The 12907-nt window shown below is 42.5% G+C and overlaps 1 protein-coding gene and 1 long non-coding RNA gene across 2 annotated transcripts in view; one reads left to right on the top strand and one right to left on the bottom strand.

Moving 5' to 3' along the window:
* Positions 1-12907, bottom strand: part of LOC144325911 (uncharacterized) — a 77345-nt gene that overhangs the window by 17678 nt on the left and 46760 nt on the right. The gene's annotated exons all lie outside the window — the stretch shown is intronic.
* Positions 5828-7659, top strand: LOC114589661 (uncharacterized). The gene is made up of 2 exons (XR_013391072.1): positions 5828-6241; positions 7169-7659. It is a non-coding gene; the product is annotated as an uncharacterized LOC114589661 (long non-coding RNA).

Genomic DNA, 12907 nt, shown 5'->3' with positions numbered 1-12907 from the left:
TAGGAACCTGGAATGTAAGATCCATGAACCATGGTAAACTGGATTTAGCAAAAAATGAGATGGCAAGAATAAATATTGACACCCTGGCACCAGTGAACTAAAATGGACGGGAATGGGCGAATTTAGTTTGGATGATAATCATATCCTACTGCTGTGGACAAGAAACCCGTAGAAGAAACGGAGTGGCCCTCATAGTCAACAAAAGAGTAGCAAAAGCTGTACTGGGATGTAATCTCAAAAATGATAGAAGGATCTCGAAACAAATCCAAGGCAGACCTTTTAACATCACAGTAATCCAGGTTTATGCACCAACTACTGGTGCTGAAGAAACTGAAATTGACCAATTCTATGAAGACTTACAACACCTTCTAGAAATGACACCAAAGAAGGATGTTCTTCTCATCCTAGGGGATTGGAATGCTAAAGTAGGGAGTCAAAGAGATAAAAGGAACAACTGGCAAGTTTGGCCTTGGAGTTCAAAACAAAGCAGTACAAAGGCTAATAGAGTTCTGTCAAGAGAACAAGCTCGTCATAACAAACACTCTTTCCCAAAAACACATGAGATGACTCTACACATGCACATCACCAGATGGGCAGCATCGAAATCAGATGAATTTTATTATTTGCAGCCAAAGATGGAGAAGTTCTATACAGTCAGCAAAAACGAGACCTGGAGCTGACTGTGGCTCAGATCATCAGCTTCTTAGAGCAAAATTCAAGCTTAAACTGAAGAAAGTAGGGAAAACCACTGGTCCAGTAAGATACAATCTAAATCAAATCCCTTATGAATACACAGTGGAAGAGAGGAACAGATTTAAGGATTTAGGTTTGGTGGACAGAGTGCCTGAAGAACTATGGTTGGAGGCTCGGAACATCATACAGGAGGCAGCAATGAAAACAATCCCAATGAAAAGGAAATGCAAGAAAGCAAAGTGGTTGTCCAATGAGGCCTTACAAACCGCGGGGGACAGAAGGCAAGCAAAATGCAAGGGAGATAGTTAAAGACTTCCAACGAATAGCAAGGAGAGAAAAGAGGAACTTCTTAAATGAACAGTGCAAAGAAATAGAGGGAAGCAATAGAATGGGAAAAACCAGAGATCTGTTCAAGAAAATTGGAGATATGAAAGGAACATTTTGTGCAAAGATTACCATAATAAAGGACAAAAGCGGTAAGGACCTAGCAGAAGCAGAAGACATCAAGAAGAGGTGGCAAGAATACACAGAGGAATTATACCAGGAAGATATGGATGTCCCATACACCCCAGATAGTGTGGTTACTGACCTTGAGCCAGACATCCTGGAGAGTGAAGTCAAACGGGCCTTAGAAAGCACTGCAAATAACAAGGCCAGTGGAAGTGATGACATTCCAGTGGAACTATTTAAAATCTTAAAAGATGATACTGTTAAGGTGCTATACTCAATATGCCAGCAAGTTTGGAAAACTCAGCAGTGGCCAGAGGATTGGAGAAGATCAGTCTACAACGCAATCCCAAAGAAGGGCAGCGCCTAAGAATGATCCAACTACCGCACAATTGTGCTCATTTCATACGCTAGCAAGGTTATGCTTAAAATTCTACAAGGCAGGCTTAAGCAGTATGTAGACTGAGAACTCCCAGAAGTGTGTGGTACGGAAGCTGTACTAAGGAAGCTGTACTACCCAGGACAGGATGGGGTTCTGCAGAGTTGTTAAGGCAGCAGAGAGCATTGTTGGCTGCCCACTCTCCACCTTAGAGCAGATTTATGCCACAAGGTGCCATAGGAAGGCACTGGACATAGTAAAAGATCCATCGCATCCTGTTCACTGTCTCTTCGAGCTCCTGCCGTCGGAACGGAGATACAGGACGATGAAGACAAGAACGAGCCGTCTGAAGAACAGCTTCTTCTCCAGAGCGATCTCGGCCCTGAATGGAAAGCCTGGACTTTGAAAGTCATCTAATCTTCCTTGCTGTACTATACTGTATTGTTTTAATTAGGGTTTTTATGGAGCAGTCAAGTAATTTCGTTGTCCCCAAGAGCGGGTAATGACAATAAAGATATTATTATTATTATTATTATTATTAAGTGGAAGCTGGATTTTGAAGGGGCAGAGGACCCCTTCAAAGATGAAGCTTTAGAGAACCTTGAGCCAAGAAACAAGTTGAGAATCAAAGCATTTATACCTGCGACGGATGCATTAGAATCAAATCTGGCACAAAGGGCATCAGTATACAATGATGCTGCAAAAAAGACTGGTGACTGGGAGCAGCCACCGAGATCACAGAACACTGGTCTTGAAAGACCCACGTTGGCTCCCAGTATGTTTCTGAGCACAATTCAAAATGTTGGTGCTGACCTTAAAAGCCCTAAACGGCCTCTGTCTAGTATACCTGAAGGAGCGTCTCCAACCCCATCGTTCAGCCCAGAAACTGAGGTCCAGCGCTGAGGGCCTTCTGGCGAGAAGCAAGGTTACAAGGAACCAGGCCTTCTCACTGGTGGCACCCCCGCCCTGTGGAACACCCTGCATCAGATGTCAAGGAAATAAACAACTATCTGACATTTAGAAGACAACTGAAGGCAGCCCTGTTTAGGGAAGTTTTTAATGATTGACGATTTTATGTATTTTTAATTTTTTGTTGGAAGCCGCCCAGAGTGGCTGGGGAAATCCAGCCGGATGGTTGGGGTATAAATATTATTATTATTATAATTTCATTCTTAACAAAATTAGATGCTGGAAAAGAAGAGATTCATGAAGAAGTTAATGCTTTAAGCCAAACATATCCTGAAGATGTGGACATGAACCTTGTTGGAGAACTCAACCATTTTCATCAATACATTAAAAAGTCAAAATCTGACACATCAGGATCTGTACCAAGTAATATTTAATGACCGTGTCCTTCATGGATCACTGCCTTGTCATGGCAAAGGGGCTTGAATAACTCAGAGACGCTATGAGCTATGCCGTGCAGGGCCACCCAAGACAGACAGGTCAAAGTGGAGAGTTTTGACTAAACGTGGTCCACCTGGAGCAGGAACCAGCAAGCCATGCCAGTATCCCTGCCGAGAAAACTCCATGATCGTATAAAAGTTATGACACTGGAAGATGAACCCCTCAGGTCGGAAGGCATCCAATATGCTACTGAGGAAGAGCGGAGGACAAGTACAAGTAGATTCAGAGCTGATGAAGCAGCTGGGCCAAAGCCGAAACATCGCTCACTTGAGGGTGTGCCTGGAAGTGAAAGGGAAGTCCAGTGCTGCAAAGAAAAATATATGAACCTGGAATATAAGATCCATGAACCATGGTAAGCTGGATGTGGTCAAAAATGAGATGGCAAGAATAAATATTGACATCCTGGGCATCAGTGAACTATAATGGATGGGAATGGAGATCTGCTCAAGAAAATTGGAGATATGAAAGGAACATTTTGTGCAAAAATTACCATAATAAAGGACAAAAGTGGTAAGGACCTAACAGAAGCAGAAGACATCAAGAAGAGGTGGCAAGAATACACAGAGGAATTATACCAGGAAGATATGGATGGCTCGTACACTCCAGGTAGTGTGACTGATGACCTTGAGCCAGACATCCTGGAGAGTGAAGTCAAATGGTCCTTAGAAAGCACTGCTAATAACAAGGCCAGTGGAAGTGATGACATTCCAGCGGAACTATTTAAAATCTTAAAAGATGATATTGTTAAGGTGCTACACTCAATATGCCAGCAAGTTTGGAAAACTCAGCAGTGGCCAGAGGATCAGAGAAGATCAGTCTAGAATGCAATGCCAAAGAAGGGCAGCGCCAAAGAATGCTGCAACTACTGCACAATTGCGCTCATTTCACACGCTAGAAAGGTTATGCTTAAAATTCTACAAGGCAGGCTTAAGCAGTATGAAAACCGAGAACTCCCAGAAGTACAAGCTGGATTTTGGAGGGGCAGAGGAACCACAGACCAAATTGCAAACATGCGCTGGATTAGGGAGAAAGCTAGAGAGTTCCAGAAAAACATCTACTTCTGCTTCATTGACTACGCAAAAGCCTTTAACTGTGTGGACCACAGCAAACTATGGCAAGTTCTTAAAGAAACGGGAGTGCCTGACCACCTCATCTGTCTCCTGAGAAATCTCTATGTGGGACAAGAAGCAACAGTTAGAACTGGATATGGAACAACTGATTGGCTCAAAATTGGGAAAGGAGTACGACAAGGCTGTATATTGTCTCCTTGCTTATTTAACTTATATGCAGAGGACGAGATGGTTGGACAGTGCTCTCAAAGCTACTAACATGAGTTTGACAAGACTGCAGGAGGCAGTGGAAAACAGGAGTGCCTGGCATGCTCTGGTCCATGGGGTCACAAAGAGTCAGACGCGACTAAGTGACTAAAGAACAACAACAGTGTCCAGTCAGCATTCCCTAATGTAGAAACAATTCTGAGAATGTTCCTCTGAATGATGATTGCAAATTGCCTTTTGTAAAGATCCGTTTCTTGACTGAAGAGGATAAAAAACGAATTTGGAACAACAATGTCTCAAGATAAATTACTTCAGCCTCATGTATATAGAAAGTGACAAGCTAAGCAGTTTATCATTTGATATCATCAGTGACTTTGCTTTGGCAAAGGCAAGAAAGTATTGTAATTTAGATCATGTTTCTGTACTGTTTGTATACACAGTACACAATGAATCATGATAAAATTATACAGTTGAATGGGTATTGGGTAGATGCAGTAATACAATTAGTCCTGTAAAATAATTTTTATGTACAGGTGAGTATAGTATTGGTATTATTTAAAATTGTGACATATTACTAGAAATACTGTCTTTTACACTCACTAAGTGTAACAGGGTACAAAGGTCTGCTGTCCCAATGAAGAATGTGGACTATTATGGTAATATTGAGACTGATATAAAAAAATGCATTGCATTAACTACAATTACATTGTACAGGCTATAACAATTAAATTCATATTAATAAAGGTATTTATTATTAGTAGTTGTCTGCACTGTATATTTACACCTATTATATTTTCAAGTTATAGCAAGTTTCTAGGACTAGATCATGATTTTTTGTAAACTGTGTTTCTAAAGGAACTTTTGTTATTGCCAAATGCCAATGTGTTTGCATTAAGTTTGTTATGAATAACAAAATCATTTTAAGTTAGAGCTTAATAATTATTTCACTATTAATATACTTAATTGTATTTCACTATTAATATACTTCTCAATTGTATTTCAGTTCAACAATTACTTTGAGAAAATGCGGATTTTGTTATGTGCAAATAGTTTTAGATACCTATTAGGTCCATAAATTACCATGCAGCCTATATTCAACACAAAAAACAGCGACAAATAGTTGTTGACAAAGAACAGCTGGACATATAAAGGGCCCCATGACCTCCAGTAGCTCAGGGCCTCATCAAACCTGCCCCCACTACTTTATGCAAGGAGTTCAAGGAACAAAAAGCTGCTTTGGAGAAGGCCTCCCCCCTTCCTTCCTTCTTCCTGCCAGGACCCCCCTGGCTTTGTTTTCCTCCCCATCTTTTCCTCTTTCTCCCTCTGCCATCCAGCAATCCATGTCCCCATCTCCTCTACAAAACGGAAGACTTGGATGTTTGGAGTTTCTTATTTTGTTGGAAGCCGCTCAGAGTGGCTGGGGAAACCCAGACAATGAGGGGGTATAAATATCATAGTATTATTACTATTATTACTACTATGGCCAGCCTGGTCTGCCCTCTCCCCTTTCCCGCCTCCTTCCCTGCAACTCCCTTTGCACCAGATCCGGGCAGGAAGAAGCTTCTCTCTTTCCACAGCGGAAACCCCTCCCCCCCCCACCTTCAAGGCCCCATTAAGAGAAACAGCTCCCTTTTCTCCCTTCTCTTCTTCTCCCCGTCCCGGGGCTTCTCATCCTGGACCCCCCACCCCTTGCCAAGCCCCTTCCCTCCTTCCCCGCCGCTGGCTTTGCACTCACACGAAATCCTGGAGATGTCGGCGACCCTGGGCAGCGGGGGCGGGAATGGAAGCCCCCGCCTGGGAGGCAAGATATTTCCGGGGGCGGGATAATTGCAGTACCCAGCCAATGGGGAGAGAAGGGAGGGAACCTGGGCTTTGAGTATAATAGGGAACAGATGCTCGTTGCCTTAAGGGTTAAAGGCAGAGAGTGCAAGCTGCTAGAGGGGAGGGTGCTGCTGCTCGATACTGACTTGGGAAACGGCGTGGGGCTTAAGCTGAACAGCTGACCGGCCCCCTCTGCCCTTGTCTTGCAAGGAATAGGGTGAGTGCAAAGCGCCTCGGGGTGCAGCAAGCTTTGGGGGGGGGTTGTGCAATGCAATACCCATAATTAGGGTTGGGGGTGGAGAGAGAGCAGGCACGGAAGCGGTGGGTCAAGTGTGGGAATATTGCAGCTGATTCATCCTTGTTGCAAAGAAGAGACAGGGGCCTCTCCCTGAAGGTTCTCTCTCTCTCTCTCTCTCTCTCTCTCTCTCTCACACACACACACACACACACACACACAGAGAGAGAGAGAGAGAGAGAGAGAGAGAGAGAGAGAGATTAAAAACCAATGAAACATCAGCATTAAAAGCTTCTCCATACAGGGCTGCATAATAGGAATTTGCCTTTGTAAAATTGGAGAGTGAAAGAGGAAGGAATCTCAGGGTGGGCTTTTTTTGTGGGGGACATGATTTTTCTAGTCAGGGGGCAGAATGAGCTGGAGTTAATCCCTAGCTGGAGATCCGCCATCCCCTTGTCTCAGTCTAGATTTGGATCTCTGCCTCCTCCATGTACGTCATTCTTTCTTCTCCATTTCTCTCTCTCTATGTGTTAGGAGAAGTGACTGCTCAGTCGCAATCACTTGGGACGAACTCCTTTGTATGATAGTTAATGTATAGATATAGATATACTTTTGTAACATAAGCCTGCCTTCAGGAATCTAATTGTGAACTGAATGAAAATGAGTAAACTACCTGTATATTGATTTTAATAAGATTGTCGTGTCTACACTTTTAAAGAGGGATAACAAGGGATCTTACCAGGAATCTTAAATAGTAAGGCTCACATGAGCCTGCAACGAGCTTACCGCTGTGCAAATTTGAAAAGGAGAATGTTTGAATTATGCTAAGATAGAGAACTTGATAACACAAGTTAGTATGGATATCATCAAATAATATATCCTTTCCTTCCTTTCTAAACATTCCCACAGGTCAATCCCTAGCTAGAGATCTGCTATCCCCTTGTCTCGGTCCAGATTTGGGTCTCTGCCTCCTGGGATTTTAGACACACACGGTCGCCACATGTTGACTGCAGCAGGCAATGGCTCCCTCGCATGTGTGAACAGCCATTGGGGGTCACTCTGAAACACCACAGAGATTGGTCGTTGCTTTGACGAATATCCTGTAACCGACCACCTTCCTGAGCCCTCTGGTCTCTCCCACTGCCAATAAAAATAAAATACTTGTTTACCTGACGCTGACACAAAAGCTCACATACTATAGAAATGAATGAAATGTTTATTTCTTTCCCGCTTTCCTTCCCTCTCTCTTCCCACTTTTCTTCCACCACCCCCCAACTCCATATTGTCTAGAACAGTACTGTCTCACTCTGAATAGGACTGATTTGTTTGAAGGATTCTGTGACTTGAAAACAGAGACTCTGGGTGTACCCAAGAATTTAATAAAAACATTTTTAAAAACAGCAGCCTCTCTCATCCATTAACATTCTTCAATGCAGCTTCATTGGAAAGCCATGGAATGTGATCCTGCACAGGGCCAGTCTAGGAATTAGGGCTGCCACTTTTTTTGCACCTAAGAGGCAGGCAATATGTGGTAGGTAAATAAGACGTTTTGGGTTGTAGTTGAGGAAATTTCCTCTAAGCCCCCAAACATACTCCACAAAGCACATAGATAACATGTATGCAGCAGATTTACTATCACCTTATAACATGCCCTGTATGGAGTAGTTACAGAAATCTCAGTATGGTGCCTATACCAGTTTTTATACAGCCTGGGCCTATTCATATTTATTTAGGAGTCCCATTCGGTATTTAAAGGAGCGGGATCAAGGGTTTCCTGACCCACTTCTTACAATGTATGAAGTAGCTTACAGCAAAAAAAGCCTAATGACTCTTCTGGGTAACTGAATGAATTATTTTAATATAAATTTATGAAGCAGGACCTGGAGGAATTTTACCCTTATGCTTCTCATATAATCAGTTATACATATAATCAGTTATCAGTTATCTATATATCCATGTATAACCAGATATTTCTACAATTATTTTATAATTCATGTTTGAATCGTGAAAGCTTCTGCTTAGCTTAATAGCAAATTGCTTAGATCTGAAAAATCCAAAATGAACTTTGTCCAAGTACCCCTCCTTGTTCTCTCCCTATCTCACTGAACATAAGGGGGGAAGCAATAAATCTGATGTGCTGGCACATTCCCCCCCTTATTCAGACAGGGTCTGAGCAGTGAAACAGGAAGATGCTAACCGCAGAATGTCCCAGTAACAGATGGCCGCATAGGAGCAACGTTCGAAGTCCCTTTCGTCTAAGTTTTGTTTCTCCCTCCTCGCCATAATCAGGGGAAAGGTTAAGACTGCATGTTCAAACTGTAAAAGCAGAAGTCGGGAGGGAACTCTTTACATGATCAAGAGGGAGGCTTGAATGCACTCATTAGCTTTATTTTTGCTGCCATTTGCAATTGTATCCAATTATGTCATGATCTATTATGTATGTACTCAGGTATAAAGCCTCTGGGCCCTAGGGCCCGGGGCACAGTCTTTTGGAAAGGATTCCACTGGGTCAATTACTGCTCAGCAATAAACATCACTTTCTTTTTCTCCACTGCTACGTCTGTCAATTCTTGGACACTATTTGAGTTGGTCACAGGTACCTTCAAATCCTTACAACGTAACAATGGAGAGCATATTTTACATTGTCATATTTATGCGAACATGGTTCCACTCCAACCTCACTTACTCCCTATTTTCCCCTCTATAAAGAGTTCTCTATACAGAAATCTCCTGAACAGAAGTCTATTTACATGTATAGGGAGGGATCACTCTCTGTCTGGCTTATGGCACCCTGTGTCTTTTGCAGTGTCCTGTATTCTCCTCACAGACAAACAGAAACAGTGAACAGTGACAAGCAGCAACAGCCAGCCAGACTCACTACAGCTCCCAGAATGCTTTGGGAGAATCCATGACTGACTGAAGTGGTACTAGAGTGATTTAAATGTGGCGTGGATGTGGAGAAGGCAAGCAATCAGGGGTGACAGTGAACACAATGGAGCCCACAATGGCAGCCTCCAGTGCCGTTTTGTGTTCCTCACAGGGCAACACAGCACTCGTCTCCATTGCCTGCCTTCAGAGATCTGGGACCGTTGCCATGCACAGCTTGTGACACAGCACTGTAGGGCAAGGCTGTTTCAAGGGAAGGTGGGAAAATGCATTTCTGCCACGGTCAAGTTAGCTAACTAACTGGATTCTTGAATAGGTTTCTTTTTGCTTTTCACTCACTTCTGCGAGGTTCATGCCGTGTGTCATTACCATAGGAAACAATTCTGGGAGCCCAGTTAGGAAAACGAAACTCATTCTAGCTTGCTCCTTTTGTATCCCAATGTAGAGCACTGTATTCAGATTATTATTTTGTTGCCACCCTTCACTATAAGGCCCCACCCTCAGCAGTTAAAAGCAATATGATAATGCTATTAAAATCAGTTAAAATGATTAACATTCTTTACACAGAAAGAATGAAAGCAGGTTGAAAAAAGTATCCTGGCAACACACACATCCCTGCCAAAAATCCAACATGAGACGGAGTCCTGCGGGCCTATATAGCAGGACTTAGCAAAAAGCAACCATGGGCCTTATTTAAGAAACATTCTACTTTTCTGCTGCCATATCCTTCCTTTCTTCCATCATGAAACTCAAGGTGGTATACGTGTGGCCTCCTCACAAGACCCAGGACTGCTTAGCCTAGGCAACAATATATCCTACAAGCCGACGTCATTCAGTCTTGGGTCCCTAGATGTTGTTGGACTACAACTCCCATCATCCCCGGGGCTCTTAGTCAACAAGGACCCAACTCTGATGAACTCGGTCTTAGGATGGAGCCTGCAGGTAAGTGTGGGAACCTCTGGCCCTCCAGATGTTGCTGAATTACAACCCCCATCAGGCTCAGCAATCGTCATCTATGGCTGTGGATGATGGGAGGTGAATGCTGCCATTGAGAAGAAGTTGAAGGCAAGGTACTCTCTCTGTCTCCAGTGATAAGCACCAGAGCAGCCTGTCCAGTAAAGACATGGATGAAAATGCTGAGGCACTGAGTGCTTCTGATCCAAAACATTACCCTTTTCCAGCACACTCCACTGCTATCCATCCCTCTCCAGTTTTCCTTTCCTGCTGTCAACCAGCGCCCCACCCCCACAGCCAGTTTTCTGTATCCACAGACCATGTGCAGTTCTCATTGCGTGGCTTTGGCTATCTTTTCCCCTCACCTAAAAATTTATTGGATATACGTAACCAATGGAGCTGCCTCAAGGTTACTGGTACCTCCCTCTCTTCCTTGGAAGAAGGGTTCCATTTTGGCCACATAAAGGCTGGCAGCTAGGAAATTGAATTGGCTATTTGTATACGGGATTGTATACGGGTGAGATTTTCCACCCTTGAGCTTTTGAACTACACCTCTCATCAACCTTGACCATCTGGGCTGAGGCTTATGGGAGTTGTTGCCCAACAACTGTTTCTTTAAAGGAGCAAAGCGGGAGAGGAGAGGAGCCGCTTATACGAGTGTCCGGTTGGCTCCTTTAAAGCAAGCAGGCTCTCTGTCCCTCTCTCCTCAACACTCAGCTCACTAAATAGCAGGAAAGATTTTCAGCTCGCTAAGCTGGGGGGGGGGGGGGGGAGCCAGGGAGGAGGAAGAAAAGCAGAGCCTGCTTGCTTTAAAGGAGCAAAGAGGGAGAGGAGAGGAGCCTTCACCCCTAAAACCGATCTTCTGCATGATTAGCAGCATCCTTCTCCACACACTCCACGCGTGCTCCTTGTCCTTTGAGTGCTTTCCTTACCTCCCAACTTAAAACGTGGTTACAAAGCACAGCTCCACATGGATCCTAGGGATTTTTGCACTGGGTCACCCCAAATTCACCATCAGATCACATAGCATGTCCATAGCTACAGTTTGCACCAAAAAATCACGCACTCACTGTTGCCTGGGGCCGCAGTGGTGCAAAAATGCGGTTACAAAGCACAGATCCACATGGATCCTCAGGATTTTTGCATTGGGCTACTCCAAACTCACCATCAGATCACATGTCTGTAGCCATAGAATGAACCACAAAAATCATACATCCACTGTTTCGTTTAGAATATTTTTTTCCTTGTTTTCCTCCTCTTAAAAACTACATGCGTGTTATGGTCGGGTGCGTGTTATAGAGCGAAAAATACGGTAAATAAAACAATGTGAAAAAGTGAAATATAGAGTACACGGTCAAAGCAACGTAACAGAAAACTAAACTATTATCTTAAAGATTTCAAAACAACACATTACAAAGGAGGTCAACTACAGAATACATGTTAAATAGGGCTGGGTGAGTCTGGGCCCCGCCCCCTAGGCCAGGTGGGAAAGGCCTTGCAGGGAGTGGTATATAGATGGCATCTTACCCCCCAAAAAGCTTGCTAAAATGTAGAAAGGGAAAACATCAACCTGTTGGAGATGTAAAAAAAAGGAGGGGGTCATACTATCACACGTGGTGGACCTGTGTAGCCATTGGCAAATACTGGAATGATATTTAGAACGAGTTTAAGAAACTATTTAAAATTACTTTTTTAAAAAAAACCCAAAGATTTTCCTACTTGGTATATTACCATCAGAAATTTAAAAAGTTATAAGATCATTGTTTATGTATGGTATAACAGCAGCTAGAACCCTTATAGCAAGGAGCTGGAAAAATGAAACGCACCCAGAGATTACAGATTGGCAGATACTCATGTTATGATATCTACAATTAGCAAAACTGACGAGATCAGTTAGAGGAATATGGAAACAAAAACAAATAGAGAATGGATGATATTTCAGAATTATGTAAAACTTTATTGTACAAATAACTCCATATGAGCAGAAATTGAGTAATATTTGTAAAGAAAGAGATCAAAGGAATGTATACAAAGCAGAAAGAAATGGTATTATATAATGTAAGCCTGTTTTTAAAAGTTTTTTATATCAAACAGTAGAATGAGCGGGATGGGAATGATTGTGCCGATGAGTAGTTTTACTATGTAAATAACTTTGTCTTTTTTCCTTACTATTATTTCTTGGTTTCTTATCTTTTTTAATTCTTTATTTTTTTCTTTCTTTATAAATTTTCTATTTTCAATCATTTTGTTTTTTCTACCTGTTAAGAGATTGTACATAATGTTTGTATGTTGTTTAGTCATGTCTGACTCTTCGTGACCCCATGGACCAGAGCATGCCAGGCACTCCTGTCTTCCACTGCCTTCCGCAGTTTGATCAAACTCATGTTTGTAGCTTCGAGAACACTGTCCAACCATCTCGTCCTCTGTCGTCCTTCTCCTTGTGCCGTCTATCTTTCCCAACATCAGAGTCTTTTCCAGGGAGTCTTCTCTTCTTCTTCTTCTTTTTTAAAGATATTTATTAAAGTTTAAAGAAAGATTACAAAAAAGTTGCAAAATAAGAAAAAAAAAGAGAGAAAAGAAAAAAATACAAAATACAGAAAAGCAAAAAACAATTAAAATCAAATCAATCTTTTCATATCTTATCTTTCGTTTACTTGTTTCCCTGACCTCCTCACACCTCCCTTTTTTGTATTCCAGTTCAGTTAGTTAAATCAGCAAATCTTCTCCATCCTTGTTTTTATCTTATTCCTCTACCTGAATGTATTACAGTGGTGCCTCGCAAGACGAAATTAATTCGTTCCGCAAGTT

The sequence above is a fragment of the Podarcis muralis genome, chromosome 2 (genome assembly GCF_964188315.1).
Source record: "Podarcis muralis chromosome 2, rPodMur119.hap1.1, whole genome shotgun sequence".
NCBI lineage: Eukaryota > Metazoa > Chordata > Lepidosauria > Squamata > Lacertidae > Podarcis > Podarcis muralis.
This window is presented reverse-complemented; position numbering and strand designations above follow the sequence as displayed.